Genomic DNA, 27,637 nt, shown 5'->3' with positions numbered 1-27,637 from the left:
TGTGTTCTGTTAGTGAGGAAATTATAGATCCATCGACCGACTTTTCCTGTTATTCCTTTAGCACGCATTTTGTGCGCTATTACGCCATGGTCACACTTGTCGAAGGCTTTTGCAAAGTCTGTATATATTACATCTGCATTCTTTTTGTCTTCTAGTGCATTTAGGACCTTGTCGTAGTGATCCAATAGTTGAGACAGACAGGAGCGACCTGTTCTAAACCCATGTTGCCCTGGGTTGTGTAACTGATGGGTTTCTAGATGGGTGGTGATCTTGCTTCTTAGGACCCTTTCAAAGATTTTTATGATATGGGATGTTAGTGCTATTGGTCTGTAGTTCTTTGCTATTGCTTTACTGCCCCCTTTGTGGAGTGGGGCTATGTCTGTTGTTTTTAGTAACTGAGGGACGACCCCCGTGTCCATGCTCCCTCTCCATAGGATGGAAAAGGCTCGTGATAGGGGCTTCTTGCAGTTCTTGATGAACACAGAGTTCCATGAGTCTGGCCCTGGGGCAGAGTGCATGGGTATGTCATTTATCGCCTGTTCGAAGTCATTTGGCGTCAGGATAACATCGGATAGGCTTGTGTTAATCAAATTTTGTGGCTCTCTCATAAAAAATTAATTTTGATCTTCGACTCTCAGTCTGGTTAGCGGCTTGCTAAAAACTGAGTCATATTGGGACTTGAGTAGCTCACTCATTTCCTTGCTGTCATCTGTGTAGGACCCATCTTGTTTAAGTAGGGGCCCAATACTGGACGTTGTTCTCGATTTTGATTTGGCATTGGAGAAGAAATACTTTGGGTTTCTTTCGATTTCATTTATGGCTTTTAGTTCTTCCCGCGATTCCTGACTCCTAAAGGATTCTTTTAGCTTAAGTTCAATGCTTGCTATTTCTCTGACCAGTGTCTCCCTGCGCATTTCAGATATATTGACCTCTTTTAGCTGCTCTGTTATTCTTTTCCGTCGCCTGTAAAGGGAGCGCCTGTCTCTTTCTATTTTACATCTACTCCTCCTTTTTCTTAGAGGAATAAGCCTTGTGCATACATCGAGTGCCACCGAGTTAATCTGTTCTAGGCATAAGTTTGGGTCTGTGTTGCTTAGTATATCTTCCCAGCTTATATCGGTTAGGACTTGGTTTACTTGGTCCCACTTTATGTTTTTGTTATTGAAGTGGCCCACCGTTCATCTTACACTTGTGAGAGGCAGCAGCGACCTGCTATAAGCCCATGTTGTCCTGGGTTGTCAAACTGTTGTGTATGCAAGTGGTCACCAATTTTGCTCCTTAAAAAAAATTATATTTTTTATAAAGTGGGACGCCAGTGCTGTCGGTCTGTTGTTCTTTGAAACTGATATTTATTCAGTACCTTATAAAAAATGACCCCTCAAGGAAGGTTCCTTGATGTTGGTGAGGGGCTCTTGATTTAGGGAATTGGATCTGTGCTCCAGTTCCCCGAATTAAGCCTGAATGCCTTCCACATTTCCCCCCTCCCCAGGCGCTGTATAATCCTCCGGGTTTAGCGCTTCCCCCTTGATTATAATAATAATAATATAAAAATGACCTTCCTGGTCAGTTTGAAAATATCAACGCTGATGCAGTCTATAAGAAGGTGTAAATTAAATTGAATTTTAAAAAAATAAACAAGAAGTCGTTGCGTCCAGAGTAATTACTCGAATATTACTTTTCTGATAGGCTTCAAACTTTTAATGTTGGTGGATATTATTAAATAAAAACTTGGCTTTCACTGTGTTCTATTAATTTTTATTTGACAATTTTAATAATAAAAAAAATGGTTTCCCTGCTATTACTAAGTTTATTCAGGTTGGTAACAAATATTGAGTTTCAGTTTATCTCAACAATAATGTTTTATTTTACTGAATTAGGTCTACATTTTTTTCATCAAAATGGATTTTCTTTAAAAACACATCTTGCTTCATTGTATTTCTATTTTAACTAAGTAAGTTATCTTCAACATCACTATTCAGTCACTAGACAACACTGAAGATTATTGTACGTTTGTTGGTACTTAACTTTATAAGAAATTATACTTAATAGTCTGTGTATAAATCTTACTTTTGATGAGTTACGAGCTTTTCCCGGAGCCCGGCCATGGGCCAGGCTCGTCTGTTGCTAGCCTGGTCAACCAGGCTGTTGCTGCTGAAGGCCCGCTGCCCCACATATCCATCACAGCCTGGTTGACCTGGCAACTGGTGAAGATACTTGTTCAGTTACCTCTTGAAGACTTTTACACTTGTTCCACAAGTGTTTCTGGTGTCGTCTGGTAAGAAACTTACCATTAGTTTCCCTGAGCTGCTTTATATATTACTGGTTTCATTTTGTGTTTCACGATGTTTTCTTACACGTAAACTACATTATTTGGACCAGATAAAGAAATAACTTGTATTGTAAACCACAAAAATCAAATATTTTTCCTTTCAGGCTTCTAGTACTGAAACCTTGAGATTTTTGTGACGTTTAATTTTTAAGAGATTAGTGAATACTGTGTGTGAGTGTGTGTGTGTGTGTGTGTGTGTGTGTGTATGTGTGTGTGTGTGTGTGTGTGTGTGTGTGTGTGTGTGTGTGTGTGTGTGTGTGTGTGTGTGTGTGTGTGTGTGTGTGTGTGTGTACTCACCTAGTTGTACTCACCTAGTTGAGGTTGCGGAGGTCGAGTCCAAGCTCCTGGCCCCGCCTCTTCACTGATCGCTACTAGGTCACTCTCCCTGAGCCGTGAGCTTTATCATACCTTTGCTTAAAGCTATGTATGGATCCTGCCTCCACTACATCGCTTCCCAAACTATTCCACTTACTGACTACTCTGTGGCTGAAGAAATACTTCCTAACATCCCTGTGATTCATCTGTGTCTTCAGCTTCCAACTGTGTCCCCTTGTTACTGTGTCCAATCTCTGGAACATCCTGTCTTTGTCCACCTTGTCAATTCCTCTCAGTATTTTGTAATTCGTTATCTTGTCCCCCCTATCTCTCCTGTCCTCCAGTGTCGTCAGGTTGATTTCCCTTAACCTATCCTCATAGGACATACCTCTTAACTCTGGGTTCCAAACTGGTGCCGCATACTCCAATATGGGCCTAACATACACGGTGTACAGGGTCCTGAACGATTCCTTATTAAGATGTCGGAATGCTGTTCTGAGGTTTGCTAGGCGCCCATATGCTGCAGCAGTTACTTGGTTGATGTGCGCTTCAGGAGATGTGCCTGGTGTTATACTCACCCCAAGATCTTTTTCCTTGAGTGATGTTTGTAGTCTCTGGCCCCCTAGACTGTACTCCGTCTGCGGTCTTCTTTGCCCTTCCCCAATCCTCATGACTTTGCACTTGGTGGGATTGAACTCCAGGAGCCAATTGCTGGACCAGGTCTGCAGCCTGTCCAGATCCCTTTGTAGTTCTGCCTGGTCTTCGATCGAATGAACTCTTCTCATCAACTTCACGTCATCTGCAAACAGGGACACCTCGGAGTTTATTCCTTCCCTCACGTCGTTCACAAATACCAGAAACAGCACCGGTCCTAGGACTGATCCCTGTGGGACCCCGCTGGTCACAGGTGCCCACTCTGACACCTCGCCACGTACCATTACTCGCTGCTGTCTTCCTGACAAGTATTCCCTGATCCATTGCAGTGCTTTCCCTGTTATCCCTGCTTGGTCCTCCAGTTTTTGCACTAATCTCTTGTGTGGTACTGTGTCAAACGCCTTCTTGCAGTCCAAGAAAATGCAATCCACCCACCCCTCTCTCTCTTGTCTTACTGCTGTCACCATGTCATAGAACTCCAGTAGGTTTGTGACACATGATTTCCCGTCTCTGAAACCATGTTGGCTGCTGGTGATGAGATCATTCCTTTCTAGATGTTCCACCATTCTTCTCCTGACAATCTTTTCCATGATTTTGCATGCTATACATGTCAGTGACACTGGTCTGTAGTTTAGTGCTTCATGACTGTCTCCTTTTTTAAAGATTGGGACCACATTTGCTGTCTTCCATGCCTCAGGCAATCTCCCTGTTTCGATAGATGTATTGAATATTGTTGTTAGGGGTACACATAGCGCCTCTGCTCCCTCTCTCAGGACCCATGGAGAGATGTTATCTGGCCCCATTGCCTTTGAGGTATCTAGCTCACTCAGAAGCCTTCACTTCTTCCTCGGTTGTGTGTACAGTGTCCAGCACTTGGTGTGCCCCACCTCTCCGTCTTTCTGGAGCCCCTTCTGTCTCCTCTGTGAACACTTCTTTGAATCTCTTGTTGAGTTCCTCACATACATCACAGTCATTTTTTGTTGTCTCTCCTCCTTCCTTCCTTAGCCTGATTACCTGGTCCTTGATTGTTATTTTCCTCCTGATGTGGCTGTATAACAGCTTCGGGTCAGATTTGGCTTTCGCTGCTATGTCGTTTTCATATTGTCGTTGGGCCTCCCTTCTTATCTGTGCATATTCGTTTCTGGCTCTATGACTGCTCTCCTTATTCTCCTGGGTCCTTTGCCTTCTATATTTCTTCCATTCCCTAGCACACTTGGTTTTTGCCTCCCTGCACCTTTGGGTGAACCATGGGCTCATCCTGGCTTTTTCATTATTCCTGTTTCCCTTGGGTACAAACCTCTCTTCAGCCTCCTTGCACATTGTTGCTACATATTCCATCATCTCATTAACTGGCTTCCCTGCCAGTTCTCTGTCCCAGTGAACCTCGTTCAGGAAGTTCCTCATTCCCGTGTAGTCTCCTTTCTTGTAGTTTGGTTTCATTTGTCCTGGCCTTCCTGCTTCCCCCTCCACTTGTAGCTCTACTGTGTATTCGAAGCTCAAAACCACATGATCGCTGGCCCCAAGGGGTCTTTCATATGTGATGTCCTCAATATCTGCACTGCTCAAGGTGAATACTAAGTCCAGTCTTGCTGGCTCATCCTCTCTTCTCTCTCTTGTAGTGTCCCTTACGTGTTGGTAAATGAAGTTTTCCAGTACCACCTCCATCATCTTAGCCCTCCATGTATCTTGGCCCCCACGTGGCTCCAAGTTCTCCCAGTCGATCTCCTTGTGGTTAAAGTCGCCCATGATCAGGAGCTTTGCCCTGCATGCATGAGCTCTTCTGGCCACTGCAGCCAGTGTGTCAACCATTGCTCTATTGCTCTCATCTTACTCTTGCCTTGGTCTCCTGCTGTTCTGTGGTGGGTTATACATCACTGCAATTATCACCTTGGGACCTCCAGAGTGAAGCGTTCCCGCTATGTAATCACTTTCTTCTCCGCTGTCTCCTCTCCCCAGCTCATCAAAATTCCATCAGTGTTTGATCAGCAGTGCCACTCCTCCACCCCCATGTTCCTTCTGTCTTTCCTCAGGATCTGGTATGCTGTTGGAAAGATGGCATCTGTTATCATACCTGTAAGCTTGGTTTCTGTGAGCGCTATGATGTCCGGTGATGCCTCTTTGACTCTTTCGTGCCACTCCTCCCACTAATTTGTTATTCCATCAGCGTTTGTGTACGATACCTTCAGTTTCCTGTGGTTTGGGGGCCTGTGAGGGTGGGAGACCTGGTAGCATACTGTGTGTGTGTGTGTGTGTGTGTGTGTGTGTGTGTGTGTGTGTGTGTGTGTGTGTGTGTGTGTGTGTGTGTGTGTGTGTGTGTGTGTGTGTGTTGTGTGTACTCACCTAATTGTGGTTGCAAGGGTCGAGACTCAGCTCCGGGCCCCGCCTCTTCACTGACCGCTACTTGGTTCTCCCTCTCCCTACTCCATGAGCTTTATCATACCTCGTCTTAAAACTATGTATAGTTCCTGCGTCCACTACATCGCTTGCCAGACTATTCCACTTCTTAACTACTCTATGACTGAAGAAATACTTCCTAACATCCCTTTGACTCATCTGAGTCTTCAGCTTCCAAATGTGACCCCTTGTTTCTGTGTCCCATCTCTGGAACATACTGTCTCTGTCATTATCATGTCTCCCCTGACCCTCTCTGTCCTCCAGTGTCGTCAGACAGATTTCCCTTAACCTTTCTTCATAGGACCTTCCCCTTAGCTCTGGAACTAGCCTTGTTGCAAACCTTTGCACTTTCTTTAATTTCTTGACGCGTTTTACCAGGTGAGGGTTCCAAACTGGTGCTGCGTACTCCAGTATGGGCCTGACTTACAGTGTATAAAGTCTTGAACGATTCCTTACAGAGGTACCAGAACGCTATTCTCAGGTTTGCCAAGCGCCCATATACCGCAGCAGTTTTCTGGTTAATGTGGGCTTCTGGCGATGTACTCGGTATTATATTCACTCCTAGGTCTTTCTCCTTGAGTGAGTTTTGCAGCCTTTGGCCTCCTAGCCTATACTCTGTCTGCGGTCTTCTTTGCCCTCCTCCGATCTTCATGCACACATCCTGCCTGTCCAGGTCTCTTTGTAGACCTGTCTGGTCTGCGTCTGATGCAATTCTCCTCATTACCTTCACGTCATCTGCAAACAGGGACACTTCTGAGTCTATCCCTTCCGTCATGTCGTTCACATATACCAAGAATTGCACTGGTCCCAGGACTGACCCCTGTGGGACCCCGCTTGTCACCGGCGCCCACTGTGATACCTCATCACGGACCATGACTCGCTGTTGCCTCCCTGATAGGTATTCTCTGATCCATTGTAGTGCCCTTCCTGTTATACGTGCCTCTTCCTCTAGCTTCTGTACTAATCTCTTGTGAGGAACTGCGTCGAAGGCCTTCTTGCAGTCCATGAAAATGCAATCAACCCACCCCTCCCTCTCATTTCTTACTTCAGTTACCTTGTCATAAAACTCTAGTAGGTTTGTGACACAGGATTTGCCATCCATGAATCCATGCTGGCTGTCGTTTATAATCTTGTTCCGTTCCAGGTGCTCCACCACTCTCCTCCTGATAATCTTTTCCAAAACTTTGCATACTATACACGTCAGTGACACTGGTCTTTAAATTAGTGTTTCATTTCTGTCTCCTTTCTTAAAGATGGGGACTACATTTGTCTTCTTCCATACTTCAGGTAGTTGCCCAGTTTCAAGGGAAATGTTGAAGATTTTGGTTAGTGGCAAACATAGTGTCTCTGCTGTGTGTGTGTGTGTGTGTGTGTGTGTGTGTGTGTGTGTGTGTGTGTGTGTGTGTGTGTGTGTGTGTGTGTGTGTGTGTGTGTGTGTGTACTCACCTAGTTGTGGCTGCAGGGGTCGATTAACAGCTCTCCCTGCCTCTTCACTGGTCGCTACTAGGTCAACTCTTCCCCTTCTCCATGAGATTTATTATACCTCTTCTTAAAGCTATGTATGGATTTTGCCTCCACAACCTCACTTTCCAAACTATTTCACTACCTGACAACTCTATGGCTGAAGGAATACTTCCTGACATCCCTGTGACTCATGTGAGTCTTTACCTTCCCGTTGTGACCCTTTATTTCTGTGTCCCATCTCTGGAACATCCTGTCTCTGTCCACCTTGTAGATTCCTCTCGGTATTTTATACATCGTTATCATGTCCCTCCTGTCCTCCAATGTCCTCGTAGGACATGCCCCTTAGCTCCGGGACTGTGTGTGTGTGTGTACTTACCTAGTTGTGGTTGCAGGGGTCGATTCAATGCTCCTGGCCCCCGCCTCTTCACTGATCGCTACTGGGTCACTCTCCCTGGACCATGAGCTTTATCATACCTCTGCTTAAAGCTATGAATGGATCCTGCCTCCATTACATCGCTTGTGTGTGTGTGTGTGTGTGTGTGTGTGTGTGTGTGTGTGTGTGTGTGTGTGTGTGTGTGTGTGTGTGTGTGGGTGGGTGGGTGGGTGGGTGGTTTTGGTAGGTAGGGAGGCAGCCGAGTAGGTGGGTGTGTGGGTGTGCTCGTGTGTGCATGGGCGTACATGCATGCATGGTAATTACAAGCAAAACATTAATATTTTTTCACTTGGCAAGTTAACTCAGCGCGAGCTGCTGCTGCTCATCAAGGTAGAAATGCACTAGCAAGAGAGGACGTGAAGGTAAACACAGTGAAGGCGAAGGTAAACTAGGAGAGCAGAGATTTTACACCACCACAACAAAAATGTTTCCCCACACAGGAGCGACCACGTGCTCCGCCTCCCAACAGATAAACAAAGATTTTGCGCGCCAAAGACAAAAGAAAAGCGGCTTCCGCAGCTTCCATAACAATGGCGCCGCCCAACACACAGGCTCCAATTGCAGACAAAAAGCGGATGATAAAAATACGAAAAGAGAGGACTTAAATAACCTTATTACGAGTTGTTTCACAATACTAGGAAGGTCTCTTTATTGCCAGCCAGTCTCCCCACCCCGCTAGCCCGCCCAACCAGCCTCCCCACCCCACAAGCCCGCCCAGCCAGCCTCCCCACCCCGCTAGCCCGCCCAGCGAGCACTCCCACCCCGCTATCCTGCCCAGCCAGCCCCCCACCCCGCGAGCCCGCCCAGCCAGCACTTCCATCACGTTAGCCCGCCCAGCTAGCACTTCCATCACGTTAGCCCGCCCAGCCAGCCTCCCCACCCCGCTAGTCCGCCCAGCGAGCACTCCCACCCCGTTATCCCGCCCAGCCAGCCCCCCACCCCGCCAGCCCGCCCAGCCAGCACTCCCACCCTGCCCAGCCAGCACTCCCACCCTGCCCAGCCAGCATTCTCACCCAGCCAGCCAGCCCAGCAGCCCCTTCCCCTTGCCCAGCTACCCCTCCCACTAAATGACACCAAACTGCTACCTCTCCCACCCTGCCTGCTCGTTATACCATCCCTCCCACTCTACCTACCCACCAAGATACCAATGCCGCCCAGCCGGGCTGTGATTTGCACGTTGGACTACGTGCGGCCAGCAGTAACAGCCTGGTTGATCAGGCCTTAATTCACCGGGAGGCCTGGTCGTGGACCGGGCCTCCCGGTCCACGACCGAGGGGGCGTTGATCCCCGGAATACCCTCCAGGTAGACTCCAGAACTGAATTGAACCTCTCCCACCCTGCCTGACCACCCAGTCACTCCACTTACCCAAAATACCGCCAAGCCATTCCTCCCACCCTAAATGCCACCCCTCTCACCCGGCCTACCCACCAAGCCACCCGTTCCACCATGCCTGCTCACCAAGCCACCCCTCCCACTGTGCCTGCCCAGCAAGCCACCCCTCCCACCCTATCTGACCGCCAGGCCACCCCACTCATCCTGCCTGGCTGCCCAGCCACCCTGCCTAACTCCCCCTCCCACCCACCCAGCCAAACCATATTTCCACCCATCCTTCTCCCACACTTTCCAGTCTATCCTTCATCCACACCTAACTTCTCTCACCCATCTACTTACCTATCCCTCCCAGGTTCTCTCCTCCGACATCCACAACACCTACCAAGCTATCCCTCCTACCCACTCACCAAATTAACCCACCCCTCCCACCTACAGACCTCTCCCACCCACAACCTCTCCCACCCACCCCGCCTACCCCGGGGGGCTGTCCATGGGGACGAATTCCTGAAATATTCAGCAGCTGCTCCCCCACTCAATGTCTTTAATGTTTCTCTCTCTCTCTCTCTCTCTCTCTCTCTCTCTCTCTCTCTCTCTCTCTCTCTCTCTCTCTCTCTCTCTCTCTCTCTCTCTCTCTCTCTCTCTCTCTCTCTCTCTCTCTCAGCAATGGTTTTAAGTTGGAAAAACTCAGATTCAGGAAGGATATAGGAAAGCATTGGTTTGGATGAGTGGAACAAACTCCCGAGTACCGTCATAGAAGCTAAGACGTGTAGTTTTATAAATAGGTTGGATAAACACATGAGTGGGTGTGAGTTGGACCTGAGTAGCTTGTGCTACTAGGTCTGATGCCGTGCTCCTTAAGTGGATGTGATCTGACCTGACTAGGTGGGTCATTGGTTTACGACAGGAGATGAATTGGACCTACCTCTCATGGGCCAGTAGGCCTGCTGTAGTGTTCCTTCTTTCAGTAAGTTTATTCAGGTATACACAAATACAGTTACATAGATTATCATACATAGCAGCATATGTGTAGAGAACCTGGGATAACCCAAAAAAGTCAGTCAGAGTGACTTATTTCCACTGGGGTCCTTTTACTACTTTATTATTATACTAGAAAAAAGATAAACTAGGAATAAGGTGTGTTGTGTTAGCTTAAAAAATTAGAAAAGTCATTCTCCTCCCTTTCTGTCGCTACATTCATTAGGCATCTTTTGGCTCTCTTCCTGAACCTTCACCAGCGGAGGTGGCACTGTGTAAACCCACACAAAAAGTGCAAATAATGAACACGAGGTTAAAGTAACTATAATTTAATGGACAATGGACATCACCTTGCAAGGTACAGCCTCAGTGGTGACCTGTACTTAACTCAGTGGTGACCTGTACTTAACTCAGTGGTGACCTGTACTTAACTCAGTGGTGACCTGTACTTAACAGTGGTGACCTGTACTTAACTCAGTGGTGACCTGTACTTAACTCAGTGGTGACCTGTACTTAACTCAGTGGTGACCTGTACTTAACAGTGGTGACCTGTACTTAACTCAGTGGTGACCTGTACTTAACAGTGGTGACCTGTACTTAACTCTGTGAAGAAGTGTCTTGTGTGCTATCCATGGACTGAACCAAGATGCCCTTCGTCGAGCAACTTTACCAGCAGCTTAAGGAAGAATTGAGAGTAGCGAAGATGGAGAAATGGCGATTGACTGAGGAAAACAAGAGGATTCGTAGTAGTCCCCCTGTTTTGAGTCCTCAGGTCAAGAAGGGAACGTGGTCAGTGGCTGGACAGCATGTAACGAAGTTGACGATCAAGAATGGAAAGACAGAAACGATGAAGAAGAAAAAGACTGCTGTGGAAACATCTAATGCATTCTCCGTGCTACCCGACGAATGTGAGTCGACTACTGGGAACGTCACGACGAACGACGTCATTGAAGGTAAGAATATTGTTGTTGTTGGGGATAGCCAGGTTAGATACATGGATAGGGGGTTCTGCTTGAAGGACAGGAGTAGGAGACAGAGGGTTTGCTTTCCTGGGGCTGGGATGGAGGTTATTGTTAGCCGGCTTGACAACATCATGAGAGGTAATGGGATCAACCCTATTATTTGCCTCAGTGCTGGAGGCAATGATGTAGGCAAGCGCAGAAGTGAGGATTTAGTTAGAAAGTTCAGGACAGCTATAGACATAATTAGGAAGAAGGGGGGGCGCCATGTTATATGTGGCATTTTGCCAAGAGGAGGTGTTAGTAATGAATGGTTGTCTAGAGAACTGGTATTAATTGTTGGCTGGATAAACACTAAGGATAATGCAGTACCATTCATTGACAACTGGGACAACTTCTATGGCCGAAATGACATGTATGCCAGGGATGGGGTTCACTTATCCAGGGCAGGTGTGGTTTTTCTTGCTAGCTCAGTTGAGGGGGGTTGTTAGGACTTGAAACTAGGATTAGTTAGAGGTATGGGTTTAGAAATGATAAATAATGAGTATGGATATATTGACTAATGCTCTGATATTAGGAATCTTAACAGTAACTGTCATGGAGTAGCTCTGGGTAATGATAATTTCAGAAACAGTGTAAAAACAAAGATGAATAGGAAAAATGTGCAGAAGAAATAACATATGATGGTATTTTATGCTAACAGTCGAAGTGCAAGAAATAAAATTAATGAACTACGTTTGGTAGCATGTACTGGGAACTTTGATATCATTGCATTAACTGAAACTTGGTATGATTTAAAGAGTCGGGATATGATTGCTGAGTGTAATATTCAAGGGTTTAAGTTGTTCCAGGTGGATAGATGTAATGGGGAGGGGGGAGGAGTTGCATTATATGTTCGAGAAAATATTAATTGTTGCATAAAAACAGGTATAAAAACAGATGGAACAGTAACAGAATCTGTTTGGGTAGAGTTTATAGAGAGTCAAGAAAAACTAATTCTAGGTGTAATATACCGACCTCCAGGCTTGGATCACGATAGAGGGAGACTTCTTTGGGACGAAATTGTTAGGGCTTCTAGACACAATAAAACAGTCATAGTAGGGGACTTTTTTTTTAGTCAAATTGACTGGAATTCTTTGACAGGTAATCTAGAGTCCAGTGACTTTATGGAAACAGTTCAGGACTGTATTCTGAAGCAGTGCATAACAGAGCCTACCAGGGGTAATAACTTGCTAGACCTAGTCTTGTCAAATAAGGAAACACTCGTAAATAATCTGGAGATCACTGAAGAGCTTGGCGCAAGTGATCACAAATCCATCACTTTTAGCATTAACTGGGAATGCAAGAATAATGATAATACAGTAAAAATCCCTGATTTTCGTTCTGCCGATTATAATGGACTTAGGGAACATCTGTCTAATCTTGATTGGGGTTATTTAGCTAATGATTTTCTTGACGATGATCATACTTATGATTATGAAGGGATCTGCTTTTATGATTGTTTTCTTAATAATGTACACCGTGCCCAGAGTATATACATTCCCCAGAGAGAAATTAGGTCTGATAATAACGATCCCAAATGGGTTAACAGGAGGCTAATGCATCTATTAGGGGAGAAAAGGGGAATTTATATGCGCATCAGAAGAGGAGAGGCTAACCTTACTGACCAATATGTTCAGCTTAAAAGAGAAGTAAAAAAGGGGATTAGAAAGGCTAAACGTGACTATGAAATTAGAGTTGCTAATGAATCAAAGACTAATCCAAAGGGGTTCTTTCAAGTGTATAAGACGAAGGTGAAGGAAAAAGTAGGACCTCTGAAAATTGGGAATGGACAGCTGACGGATAATGAATTGGAAATGTGTTCCTTATTTAATGACTATTTTTTGTCAGTTTTTACACAGGAAGATGTAAATGAGATTCCAGTAATTAACAATTACAGAGGAGCCTCAAATATCGAACTTTCTTCGGTCCTGAAGGCTGTTCGAGTTCCACTACCGAAAGAATTTATTCCCATCAGGAATAATGTAAATTAGATTAGACCATTTAAGACCCTCAAAAATACACTTATAAAAGTACTTACAAAAATACACTTACATAATTGGTTGAGTTGGGAGCAGCTCTATTTTTGAGGTTCCACTGTATTTAGTTCCTGATGAATTTAAATTAACTAATATTACTGTCACGAGGGACATGGTTATTAAACAGATAGACAAACTGAAGCAAAATAAGTCCCCGGGACCCGATGAGTTGTTTTCCAGGGTACTTAAGGAATGCAAGATGGAGCTTAGTCAGCCATTAACGAGTGTGTTTAATGCGTCCATCTTTATCGGTGTTGTGCCAGAGTTGTGGAAGATGGCTAATGTGGTTCCTATATTCAAATCAGGGGATAAGTTCACTCCTTCAAATTACGGTCCAATAAGCCTGACATCTATAGTGGGCAAGTTATTAGAATCAATTATAGCTGACATTATTAGAAGTCACCTTGAAGAGCATAACTTGATAAATGAATCTCAGCATGGATTCACGAGCAGTCGTTCCTGCCTGACAAACTTACTGACGTTCTTCAGTAGAACATTTGAGGCAGTTGACAGTGATAAGGAATATGATATTGTTTATTTGGATTTTAGCAAAGCCTTCGATAGAGTACCTCACAAGAGACTCTTAAGAAAAGTGGCAGCTCATGGTATAGGAGGTAAAGTTCTAGCATGGATAGAGGCATGGCTTACCAATAGAAAGCAGAGAGTTACCATTAATGGAGTGAAATCTGAATGGGGATTAGTCACTAGTGGCGTTCCACAAGGATCAGTTTTAGGCCCTCTTTTGTTCATAATTTACATTAATGACCTTGATGAAGGGATTACGAGTGACATGAGTAAGTTTGCTGATGATACAAAGTTAGGCTGTATAATTCACTCTGAGGAGGATATCAATGAACTCCAGGACGATTTGGACAAATTAATGTCTTGGTCTGAAAAATGGCAGATGAAGTTCAATGTGGATAAGTGTAATGTACTTGCCCTTGGTAATGAAAATAACCCTTGAAGCTATAATCTAGGTGAAACAGAGCTTGATCATACAGAATGTGAAAAAGACTTGGGAGTCATGGTAAGCAGAAATCTAAAGCCAAGACAGCAGTGCCTTAGTGTGCGCAACAAGGCCAACAGATTACTTGGATTTATCTCAAGAAGTATAAGTAACAGAAGTCCAAAAGTTGCTTTACAGCTCTATACATCACTAATGAGGCCTCATTTAGATTATGCTGCTCAGTTTTGGTCCCCTTACTACAGGATGGATATAGACTCATTAGAGAACATACAGAGAAGAATGACTAAAATGGTTTACTGTGTAAGGAACCTCCCGTATGAAGATAATCTTAAAGCCTTAAATCTCCACTCTCTGGAGAGGAGTAGAACGAGGGGAGATATCATTGAAGTGTATAAGTGGATGACGGGCATAAACAAGGGAGACATTAATAAAGTACTGAGGGTGTCAAACCAGGTAAGAACCAGAAATAATGGATTTAAGTTGGATAAATTTAGATTTAGAAAGGACATGGGTAAGTACTGGTTTTCTAACAGAGTTGTAGATGCGTGGAGGGCCAATGCAGTGGAGGGAGCTGTTAGGTCTTTAAACTAGGAATAGTTAGTGGTATGGGTTTTGGCGGGAAAACAGTGAAGTCGCAGTGTAGTAATATGAGTACTAGGAGAACTAGTAATAGGCAAAATGAGGTGGATATTGGAAAGCCAGTGGCACTAATTGACAAAGATAGTAATAGGTTTAGTGGAATAACAGAAAGGAGCAGAAAGGGTATTATTATTATAATCAAAAAGAAGCGCTAAGCCACAAGGGCTATACAGCGCTGCAGGGTAGGGAAGGAAGCAAGGGAATTGGATGGCAGAAGGGAGGGGGGATGATCAGCAGGTTACAGAAAACAGCGGGGCAGGGGATAGTACGGGGGTAGAGGGTAGCAAGAGATTGAAGTAGAAAGGGCTGGAGGTATCAGAATTTGTGAAGTAAGTCAGTTGTTGTAGCAGAAAGGGTAAAGAGAAAGAAGGGTCCTTAAATATATATTACACAAATAGTTGTAGTACTAGGAATAAGATGGACGAGTTGAGACTAGTTGCTAGTGCAGATAACATTGATGTATTTGCCATAACTGAGACGTGGTTTAATTCAAAAAGTCGGGACATGCCTGCAGAATGTCACATTCAGGGTTTTAAATTGTTCCAAGTAGACAGAAGTATCGGGAAGGGGGGTGGGGTGGCATTGTATGTCCGAGATCGCTTGAACTGTTGCATAAAAACGGGTATTAAGTCTGAAGTAACACATACAGAGTCTGTTTGGATAGAATTTTCAGAGGGGCATGAAAAATTGATTTTAGGTTTAATATACCGTCTCCCAAACTTAGATAGCGACCAGGGGAGACTATTATGGGAGGAAATTGTTAGGGCCACAAGGCACGATAATGTAGTAATTCTAGGAGACTTTAACTTTAGTCATATTGATTGGAATTTCTTGACTGGGAATTTAGAATCAAACGACTTCTTAGAAGTAGTTCAGGATTGTTTTTTGAAGCAGTTTGTGACAGAACCTACAAGGGGTAATAACCTGCTTGACTTAGTTCTGGCAAACAATGAATCCCTTGTTAATAATTTAGAAATTTCAGAGGAACTGGGTGCTAGCGACCACAAATCAATTACATTTAGCATTGAATGGAAGTATGATAGTAGGGTTAACTCAGTAACAGTCCCAGATTTTCGCTTAGCAGATTACGATGGGCTTAGAGAACACTTATCATCTGTTGACTGGGGTAACGAAGAGAGCTATCAATATGACAGTTTTCTGAACACTATACATGCTGCTCAAAGAACGTTTATCCTGTATAAAGAAATTAGATCAAATAGAAATGACCCAAAATGGATGAATAATAGGCTGAAATATCTACTAGGGCATAAGAAAGGAATTTATAGGCGTATCAAAAGAGGTGAAGGTCATCTTATGAATCAGTATATTGACATTAAGAGGGACATTAGAAAGGGGATAAGAAAAGCTAAAAGGGACTATGAATTTAAAGTTGCTAGGGATTCTAAAACTAACCCAAAAGTTTTTTCCAGGTCTATAGAACAAAAGTTAAGAGATAAGATAGGTCCCCTTAAAAATAACTATGGGTATCTTACTGACAAAGAGAATGAAATGTGCTCAATTTTAAGTAATTATTTTCTCTCGGTTTTTACACAGGAAGACACTAACAATATTCCAGTAATTAATTTTTATAGTGGGCCAGAAGAAGATAAATTATGTAACATCACAGTCACTAGTGAAATGGTTGTGAAGCAGATAGACCGACTGAAGCAAAATAAGTCACCGGGTCCTGATGAACTTTTTTCAAGGGTTCTTAAGGAATGCAAAATGATACTCTGTGAACCACTAACTAATATTTTTAATTTATCTCTTCAAACAGGTGTAGTGTCTGATATGTGGAAGATGGCTAATGTAATTCCTATTTTTAAAACAGGGGATAAGTCGTTACCATCAAATTACCGCCCAATAAGCCTGACCTCAATTGTAGGCAAATTACTAGAGTCAATTATAGCCGAGATTATAAGACGCTATCTCGATAAGCATAGCTTGATTAATGATACTCAGCATGGATTCACAAGAGGTCGGTCTTGTCTAATTTATTAACTTTTATCAGTAAACCTTTTGAGGCTGTTGACCACGATAATTTGATATTATTTACTTAGATTTTAGTAAGGCTTTTGATAGAGTTTTGCACCAAAGACTGTTAAAGAAAGTGGCAGCTCATGGCATTGGGGAAAGGGTGCTCTCGTGGATCGAATCATGGCTCACAGACAGGAAGCAGAGAGTGTCCATAAATGTGGTTAAATCCGAGAGTGGGGATTAGTAACAAGTGGCGTTTCACAGGGATCAGTCTTGGGCTCGTTGTTGTTTATTATATCAACGATCTTGATGAAGGAATTACTAGTGATATGAGCAAATTCGCCGATGACACAAAGATAGGTAGGATAATTGATTCAAACGTAGATATTAGGGAACTTCAGAAGGATTAAGACAAACTCTATTCTTGGTCAGAAAAGTGGCAGATGCAGTTCATTGTAGATAAATGCAAGAGTCTTGTGTGCTATCCATGGACTGAACCAAGATGCCCTCCATCGAGCAACTTTACCAGCAGCTTAAGGAAGAATTGAGAGTAGCGAAGATGGAGATACGGCGATTGACTGACGAAAACAAGAGGATTCGTAGTAGTCCCCCTGTTTTGAGTCCTCAGGCCAAGAAGGGAACGTGGTCAGTGGCTGGACAGCATGGAACGAAGTTGACGATCAAGAAGAATGGAAAGACAGAAACGATGAAGAAGAAAAAGACTGCTGTGGAAACATCTAATGCATTCTCCATGCAACCCGACGAATGTGAGTCAACTACTGGGAATGTCACGACGAATGATGCCATTGAAGGTAAGAATATTGTTGTTGGGGATAGCCAAGTTAGATACATGGATAGGGCGTTCTGCTTGAAGGACAGGAGTAGGAGACAGAGGGTTTGCTTTCCTGGGGCTGGGATGGAGGACATTGTTAGCCGGCTTGACATCATGAACGGTAATGGGATCAACCCTATTATTTGCCTCAGTGCTGGAGGCAATGATGTAGGCAAGCGTAGAAGTGAGGATTTAGTTAGAAAGTTCAGGACAGCTATAGACATAATTAAGAAGAAGGGGGGGGCGCAATGTTATATGTGGCATTTTGCCAAGAGGTGTAGGTAATGAATGGTTGTCCAGAGCAATTGGTATTAATTGTTGGCTGGATAAACACTAAGGATAATGCAGTACCATTCATTGACAACTGGGACAACTTCTATGGCCGAAATGACATGTATGCCAGGGATGGGGTTCACTTATCCAGGGCAGGTGTGGGTTTTCTTGCTAGCTCAGTTGAGAGGGTTGTTAGGACTTTAAACTAGGATTAGTTAGAGGTATGGGTTTAGAAATGATAAATAATGAGTATGGATATATTGACTAATGCTCTGATATTAGGAATCTTAACAGTAACTGTCATGGAGTAGCTCTGGGTAATGATAATTTCAGAAACTGTGTAAAAGCAAAGATGAATAGGAAAAATGTGCAGAAGAAAAAACATATGATGGTATTTTATGCTAACAGTCGAAGTGCAAGAAATAAAATTAATGAACTACGTTTGGTAGCATGTGCTGGGAACTTTGATATCATTGCATTAACTGAAACTTGGTATGATTTAAAGAGTCGGGATATGATTGCTGAGTGTAATATTCAAGGGTTTAAGTTGTTCCAGGTGGATAGATGTAATGGGGAGTGGGGAGGAGTTGCATTATATGTTTGAGAAAATATTAATTGTTGCATAAAAACAGGTATAAAAATAGATGGAACAGTAACAGAATCTGTTTGGGTAGAGTTTGTAGAGAGTCAAGAAAAACTAATTCTAGGTGTAATATACCGACCTCCAGGCTTGGATCACGATAGAGGGAGACTTCTTTGGGACGAAATTGTTAGGGCTTCTAGACACAATAAAACAGTCATAGTAGGGGACTTTTTTTTTAGTCAAATTGACTGGAATTCTTTGACAGGTAATCTAGAGTCCAGTGACTTTATGGAAACAATTCAGGACTGTTTTCTGAAGCAGTGCGTAACAGAGCCTACCATGGGTAATAATTTGCTAGACCTAGTCTTGTCAAATAAGGAAACACTCGTAAATAATCTGGAGATCACTGAAGAGCTTGGCGCAAGTGATCACAAATCCATCACTTTTAGCATTAACTGGGAATGCAAGAATAATGATAATACAGTAAAAATCCCTGATTTTCGTTCTGCCGATTATAATGGACTTAGGGAACACCTATCTAATCTTGATTGGGGTTATCTAGCTAATGATTTTATTGACGATGATCATACTTATGATTATGAAGGGATCTGCTTTTATGATTTTCTTAATAATGTACACCGTGCCCAGAGTATATACATTCCCCAGAGAGAAATTAGGTCTAATAATAACGATCCCAAATGGGTAAACAGGAGGCTAAAGCATCTATTAGGGGAGAAAAGAGGAATTTATAGGCACATCAGAAGTGGAGAAGTTAACCTTACTGACCAATATGTTCAGCTTAAAGAGAAGTAAAAAAGGGGATTAGAAAGGCTAAACGTGACTATGAAATTAGAGTTGCTAATGAATCAAAGACTAATCCAAAGGGGTTCTTTAAAGTGTATAGGACGAAAGTGAAGGAAAAAGTAGAACCTCTGAAAATTGGGAATGGACAGCTGACGGATAATCAACTGGAAATGTGTTCCTTATTTAATGACTATTTTTTGTCAGTTTTTACATAGGAAGATGTAAATGAGATTCCAGTAATTAACAATTATTTAGTTCCTGATGAATTTAAATTAACTAATATTACTGTCACGAGGGACATTGTTATTAAACAGATAGACAAACTGAAGCAAAATAAGTCCCCGGGACCCGATGAGTTGTTTTCCAGGGTACTTAAGGAATGCAAGATGGAGCTTAGTCAGCCATTAACGAGTGTGTTTAATGCGTCCATCTTTATCGGTGTTGTGCCAGAGTTGTGGAAGATGGCTAATGTGGTTCCTTTATTCAAATCAGGGGATAAGACCACTCCTTCAAATTACCGTCCAATAAGCCTGACATCTATAGTAGGCAAGTTATTAGAATCAATTATAGCTGACATGATCAGAAGTCACCTTGAAGAGCATAACTTGATAAATGAATCTCAGCATGGATTTACGTGAGGTCGTTCCTGCCTGACAAACTTACTGACGTTCTTCAATAGAACATTTGAGGTAGTTGACAGTGATAAGGAATATGATATTGTTTATTTGGATTTTAGCAAAGCCTTCGATAGAGTACCTCACAAGACACTCTTAAGAAAAATGGCAGCTCATGGTATAGGAGGTAAAGTTCTAGCATGGATAGAGGCATGGCTTACCAATAGAAAGCAGAGAGTTACCATTAATGGAGTGAAATCTGAATGGGGATTAGTCACTAGTGGCATTCCACAAGGATCAGTTTTAGGCCCTCTTTTGTTCATAATTTACATTAATGACCTTGATGAAGGGATTACGAGTGACATGAGTAAGTTTGCTGATGATACAAAGATAGGCCGTATAATTTACTCTGAGGAGGATATCAATGAACTCCAGGACGATTTGGACAAATTAATGTCTTGGTCTGAAAAGTGGCAGATGAAGTTCAATGTGGATAAGTGTAAGGTACTTGCCCTTGGTAATGAAAATAACCCTCGAAGCTATAATCTAGGTGAAGTAGAGCTTGATCATACAGAATGTGAAAAAGACTTGGGAGTCATGGTAAGCAGAAATCTAAAGCCAAGACAGCAGTGCCTTAGTGTGCGCAACAAGGCCAACAGATTACTTGGATTTATCTCAAGAAGTATAAGTAACAGAAGTCCAAAAGTTGCTTTACAGCTCTATACATCACTAATGAGGCCTCATTTAGATTATGCTGCTCAGTTTTGGTCCCCTTACTACAGGATGGATATAGACTCATTAGAGAACATACAGAGAATAACTAAAATGATTTACTGTGTAAGGAACCTCCCGTATGTAGACTTAAAGCCATAAATCTCCACTCTCTGGAGAGGCGTAGATATCACTGAAGTGTATAAGTGGATGATGGGCATAAACAAGGGAGATATTCTATTCAAGATTGATGGACGGTGGTGACCTGTACTTAACTCTGTGAAGAAGTGTCCTGTGTGCTCCCCGTGGACTGAACCAAGATCCCATCCATCGAGCAACTTTACCAGCAGCTTAAGGAAGAATTGAGGGTAGCGAAGATGGAGATACGGCGATTGACTGAGGAAAACAAGAGGATTCGTAGTAGTCCTCCTGTTTCGAGTCTTCAGGTCAAGAAGGGATCGTGGTCAGTGGCTGGACAGCAGGGGACGAAGTTGACGATCAAGAAGACGAATGGAAAGCCAGAAACGATGAAGAAGAAAGAGACTGCTGTGGAAACTGTTGTGGAAACCTCCAATGCATTCTCAGTGCTACCCAACAAATGTGAGTTGACTACTGGGATCGTCGCGACGAACGACAACAAGGAAGGTAAGAATATTGTTGTTGTTGGGGATAGCCAGGTTAGATACATGGATAGGGCATTCTGCTTGAAGGACAGGAGTAGGAGACAGAGGGTTTGCTTTCCTGGGGCTGGGATGGAAGATATTGTTAGCCGTCTAGATGACATCATGAGAGGTAATGGGAGCAATCCTATTATCTGTCTCAGTGCTGGAGGCAATGATGTTGGCAGATGTAGAAGTGAGGACCTGATTAGCAGGTATAGGTCAGCAATAGAGATAATTAGGAGGAAGGGTGGGAACCCTGTCATATGTGGTATTTTGCCAAGGAGAGGAGTTGGAAATGAATGGTTGTCCAGAGCAATTGGTGTCAATTGCTGGCTGGACAAATACTGTAAGGAAAATGCAGTAACATTCATTGACAACTGGGACCTCTTCTATGGCAGAAATAACATGTATGCCAGCGATGGGGGTTCACTTATCTAGGTCTGGGGTGGGGGCACTGACAACGGCAGTGGAGGGAGCTGTTAGGACTTTAAACTAGGAATAGATAGTGGTATGGGTTTTGGCGAGAACACAGTGAAGTCCCAGTGTAGTAATACTATGAGTTCTAGGAGAACTAGTAATAGGCAAAATGAGGTGGATATTGGAAAGTCAGTGACACTAGGCGATAAGGACAATAATAGGTTTAGTGGAAAAACTGAAATGAGCAGGAAGGGTAAAGAAAAAGTAGGATCATTAAATGTACATTATGAGTTGAGTTGAGATTAGTTGCAAGTGCAGGTAACATTGATGTATTTGCAATCACTGAGACGTGGTTTAATTCAAAAAGTCGAGACATGCCTGCAGAATGTCACATTCAGGGTTTTAAATTGTTCCAAGTAGACAGAAGTATCGGGAAGGGGGGTGGGGTGGCACTGTATGCCCGAGATCACTTGAACTGTTGCATTAAAACGGGTATTAAGTCTGAAGTAACACATACAGAGTCTGTTTGGATAGAATTTTCAGAGGGACATAAAAAATTTATTTTAGGTGTAATATACCGTCCCCCAAACTTAGATAGGGACCAAGGCAGACTACTATGGGAGGAAACTGTTAAGGCTACTAGGCACGATAACGTAGTAATTCTAGGAGACTTTAACTTTAGTCATATTGATTGGAATTTCTTGACTGGGAATTTAGAATCAAACGACTTCTTAGAAATAGTTCAGGATTTTTTTTGAAGCAGTTTGTCACAGAGCCTACAAGGGGAAATAACCTGCTTGACTTGGTTTTGGCAAACAAGGAAACCCTCGTAAATAATTTAGAAATTACAGAGGAACTCGGCACAAGTGATCACAAATCAATTACCTTTAGCATTGAATGGAAGTATGATAGTAGGGATAATTCAGTACTGGTCCCAGATTTTCAGTTAGATTACAATGGGCTTAGAGAACACTTATCATCTGTAGACTGGAGTAACGAAGAAGGCTATCAGTATGACAGCTTTCTTAACACAATACATGCTGCCCAAAGGACATTTATCCCATATAAGGAAATTAGATCAAATAGAAATGACCCCAAATGGATTAATTATAGGCTCAAATATATTTTAGGCCAGAAGAAAGGAATTTATAGGCATATCAAAAGAGGTGAGGGTCATCTTATCAACCAGTATATTGACATTAAGAGGGACATTAAAAAGGGGATAAGAAAAGCTAAACGGGACTATGAAATTAACGTTGCTAGGGATACAAAAACTAACCCATAAAGCTTTTCCAGGTTTATAGAACAAAAGTTAGAGATAAGATAGGTCCCCTTAAAAGTAACTCTGGGCATCTCACTGACAAGGAGAATGAAATGTGCTCAATTTTAAATAATTATTTTCTCTCGGTTTTCACTCAGGAAGACACTGACAATATCCTAGTAATTAATTTTTATAGTGGGCTTGAAGATGATAAATTATGCAATATCACAGTCACCAGCAAAATGGTTATCAAACAGATAAACCGATTAAAGCAAAATAAATCCCCAGGCCCTGATGAACTTTTTTCAAGGGTTCTTAAAGAGTGTAAAATGGAACTCTGGGAACCTTTAACTAATATTTTTAATTTATCTCTTCAAACAGGTGTAGTGCTGATATGTGGAAGATGGCCAATGTAATTCCTATTTTTTAAAGCAGAGGACAAGTCGTTACCGTCAAATTACCGCCCAATAAGCCTAACCTCAATTGTAGGTAAATTACTAGTCAATTATAGCCGATAATATAAGAAGCCATCTCGATAGTCATAATTTGATTAATGATACTCAACATGGTTTCACCAAGGGCCGTTCCTGCCTAACTAATTTATTAACCTTCTTCAGCAAAGTTTTTGAGGCCATTGATCAGGATAAAGAATTCGATATTGTTTATTTAGATTTTAGTAAGGCTTTTGATAGAGTACCACATCAGAGACTGTTGAAGAAAGTGGCTGCCCATGGCACTTGGGGAAAAATGCTGTCATGGATCGAGTCATGGCTCACTAATAGGAAGCAGAGAGTGTGCATAAATGGGGTTAAATCTGAGTGGGGATCTGTAACAAGTGGCATTCCGTAGGGATCAGTTTTAGGCCCATTGTTGTTTATATATATAAACGACCTTGACGAGGGAATTACTAGTGACATAAGCAAATTTGCTGATGACACGAAGATAGGTAGGATAATCGATTCAGACGTTGATGTCTCACAACTTCAGGAGGATTTAGATAAACTCAATTCGTGGTCAGAAAAGTGGCAGATGCAGTTCAATGTAGATAAATGTAAAGTTCTAAAGCTCAGAAATGTTCATAACCCTAGCACCTACCAGCTTAATAATGTTGAACTTAGCAGTATAGAATACAAAAAGGATTTGGGGGTTATGGTAAGCAGCAACTTTAAACCGAGACAGCAATGCCTAATCGTATGTAATAAGGCAAATAGATTATTGGGATTTATATCAAGAAGTGTAAGCAACAGAAGTCCAGAGGTTATACTGCAGCTTTATACATCATTAGTAAGGCCTCACCTAGATTATGCAGCTCAGTTCTGGTCTCCATATTACAGAATGGACATAAATTCATTAGAAAACATTCAGCATAGAATGACTAAATTAATACATAGCATTAGTAATCTTCCTTATGAAGAAAGACTGAAGACCCTTAAATTACATTCACTTGTTGGACGAAGAATGAGGGGAGACATGATCGAAGTGTATAAGTGGAAGATGGGTATAAATAAAGAGGATATAAATAAGGTCTTGAGGATATGAGTGGTGACCTGTACTTAACTCTGTGAAGAAGTGTCCTGGGTGCTCCCCGTGGACTGAACCAAGATGCCCTCCATCGAGCAACTTTACCAGCAGCTTAAGGAAGAATTGAGGGTAGCGAAGATGGAGATACGGCGATTGACTGAGGAAAACAAGAGGATTCGCAGTAGTCCTCATGTTTCGAGTCCTCAGGTCAAGAAGGGATCGTGGTCAGTGGCTGGACAGCAGGGGACGAAGTTGACGATCAAGAAGACGAATGGAAAGCAAGAAACGATGAAGAAGAAAGAGACTGCTGTGGAAACTGTTGTGGAAACCTCCAATGCATTCTCGGTGCTACCCGACGAATGTGAGTCGACTACTGGGATCGTCACGACGAACGACAACAAGGAAGGTAAGAATATTGTTGTTGTTGGGGATAGCCAAGTTAGATACATGGATAGGGCGTTCTGCTTGAAGGACAGGAGTAGGAGACAGAGAGTTTGCTTTCCTGGGGCTGGGATGGAGGATATTGTTAGCCATCTAGATGACATCATGAGAGGTAATGGGAGCAATCCTATTATGTCTCAGTGCTGGAGGCAACGATGTTGGCAGACGTAGAAGTGAGGACCTGATTAGCAGGTATAGGTCAGCAATAGAGATAATTAGGAGGAAGGGTGGAAACCCTGTCATATGTGGTATTTTGCCAAGGAGAGGAGTTGAAACGAATGGTTGTCCAGGGCAATTGGTGTCAATTGCTGGCTGGACAAATACTGTAAGGATAATGCAGTAACATTCATTGACAACTGGGACCTCTTCTATGGCAGAAATAACATGTATGCCAGGGATGGGGTTCACTTATCTAGGTCTGGGGTGGGGGCACTGGCAACGGCAGTGGAGAGAGCTGTTAGGGCTTTAAACTAGGAATACGTAGATAGTGGTATGGGTTTTGGCGAGAACACAGTGAAGTCCCAGTGTAGTAATACTATGAGTTCTAGGAGAACTAGTAATAGGCAAAATGAGGTGGATATTGGAAAGTCAGTGACACTAGGCGATAAGGACAATAATAGGTTTAGTGGAAAAACTGAAATGAGCAGGAAGGGTAAAGAAAAAGTAGGGTCATTAAATGTACATTATGCTAATACCGTAGTGCTAGGAATAAGATGGACGAGTTGAGATTAGTTGCTAGTGCAGGTAATATTGATGTATTTGCAATCACTGAGACGTGGTTTAATTCAAAAAGTTGAGACATGTCATGTTATGCAGAAAACTAGTTGCTTTATTGTGTGTTATTATTCAACACTCTACTGTAATTCATTAGCATAGCACCTTACTAAGCAAGTACAAATAATGGGGCTCAGTCCGTGGATCCATTATGTACCTGTAATCCTTCAACTTCTCCATGGGGAAGCGGAAAAGAATTCTGCCTCCGTAAGCCATGCATATTGTATGAGGTGACTAAAATGCCGGGAACAAGGAGCTAGTAACCCCTTCTCCTGTATGTACTGCTAAATAAAAAAAAAATTATTATAATCATGGGGAAGCACTAAATCCGTAATAATTATACAACGCCTCTGGAAGGGGAAGGGGTGGGAGATGGAAGGTATTCAGGCTCAATTCAGGGAACTCGAGCACAGCTCCAATTCCCTAGATCAAGAGCCCCTCACCAGCATCAAGGAACCTCCCTTGAGAGGAAACTTTAAAAAGAAAAACTTTTGTTTTCTTTTTAGGTCAGCCTACCCCAATGGGATATGGCTGGTTCGTTGAAAAAAAAATCCTTTAACTACCCATCCTCCCAAGGATGGCTATGAAGTGAATAATGAAGATATCAAAGATCATTTATTATCAAAACCAAGTGCTAAACCCACAAAGAACAATAACTCCATGAACAGAAAATGCACACGAAGAACCCTTGGTTAATTTATCTTTGCAGGCTGCAGCTATCCTAGTGAGAAACATCCCAGCCAGTGTGATTAAGGTTGTGATTAAGACTAACCTTTAACCCCTTCAGGGTCCAAGGCCAAAATCTGAAGTGGTGCTCCAGTGTCCAAGAAATTTTGAAAAAAAAAAAAAAAAAAAAAATTATTTTTTCTTACAGAATTAAAGAGCATATTTTTGTGAAGGCAATAAGACAAAAAAAAATTCTGATCAGTACTTACCGAGATACAGTGCCAAGAAGTTTGTCCAAAATAATGTGGTGGCAGCAACATCGACGAATTCCACATACGCGCATTACATTATTTAGCAGTTTTTATAGTTTTTTCTTTTCTTTTCCAATTTTTTTTTATTCCTACTAACATTTGGGGCCTGAGAGACCAATACTGTATATAATATATATATATAAACTCACTGTATTGAACACAATAACTGCACTAAACTTATTATCATATTATTGTTTACCACTGTTGTTTATTACAATAAACATGCACAAATCTTGTATAATACTAATGGTCTATCATATATTTACATATTTACAATCACTGGACATGGTTTTAGAACTGCTGGAGCTTGTGGATTATTATTATAATCAAAAAAGAAGCGCTAAGCCACAAGGACTATACAGCACTGGAGCTTGTGGAACTCCTTGAAACAAGGCACCATGCACAGAGGCACCTTACATTCCTCCCACATAAACCGAGTGTCTTTGCGTCTTTGTTGCCATCGTTTTGTTTGTGCACAGACGATGCATCTCTTCTGAGCAAATTTCTTCCGAGTTGAAGGAAGCTGTATTATAAAATGATCACCTTCCCTCCTCAAACGCTTGGGTATATCCTGAGTAATTCGAGGACCTTGTTGTATAGCAGGTGTTCTTACCTGGTACTTCATTATGAGTTGTCTGACAACAGACAAACAAAATTCACCATACGGTGGTCTGTTGCCAGTCTTTATTTGGTACATATTACGTATATGCATTGAGCATTGAAATGTCCATGAGATGGAAGAAAAGTTTCATGTACCACTTGTAACTCTTATGAATACAGTCAACAAAACCAATCTGCATGTCACATTTGTCAACCAAGCGCATGTTTTGGGTATAATCAATCACTGTCACTGGTTTTTGAATACATTCATTAGTCACTCGATCAACTTTGCCACTGTCTTGCATTTCATTACTGTGAATGGTTGTCAACAATGTGACATCTCGTTTGTCATGCCACCGTAATGCCATGATGTCATTGGCAGTAAACACCTGCACGTCATCACCACGAGCACCTGCGTTCAGCCTGGACATATGTTTAAGATTAGAACGCACTGTGCCACACACATCTGTCTTGCTCACTCGCATGAAATCACTGAGTAATGGGCTTGTGTACCAGTTATCGGTATATAATGTATGCCCCTTACCAAGATAAGGTGCCATCATGTTTCTCACTATGTCACCTGAGATACCCAATAACATCTTGGCATCTTTCAATATTTTACTTCCCGTGTATACAACAATATCCAACAC

The sequence above is a fragment of the Cherax quadricarinatus genome, chromosome 3, assembly GCF_038502225.1.
Source record: "Cherax quadricarinatus isolate ZL_2023a chromosome 3, ASM3850222v1, whole genome shotgun sequence".
NCBI lineage: Eukaryota > Metazoa > Arthropoda > Malacostraca > Decapoda > Parastacidae > Cherax > Cherax quadricarinatus.
This window is presented reverse-complemented; position numbering follows the sequence as displayed.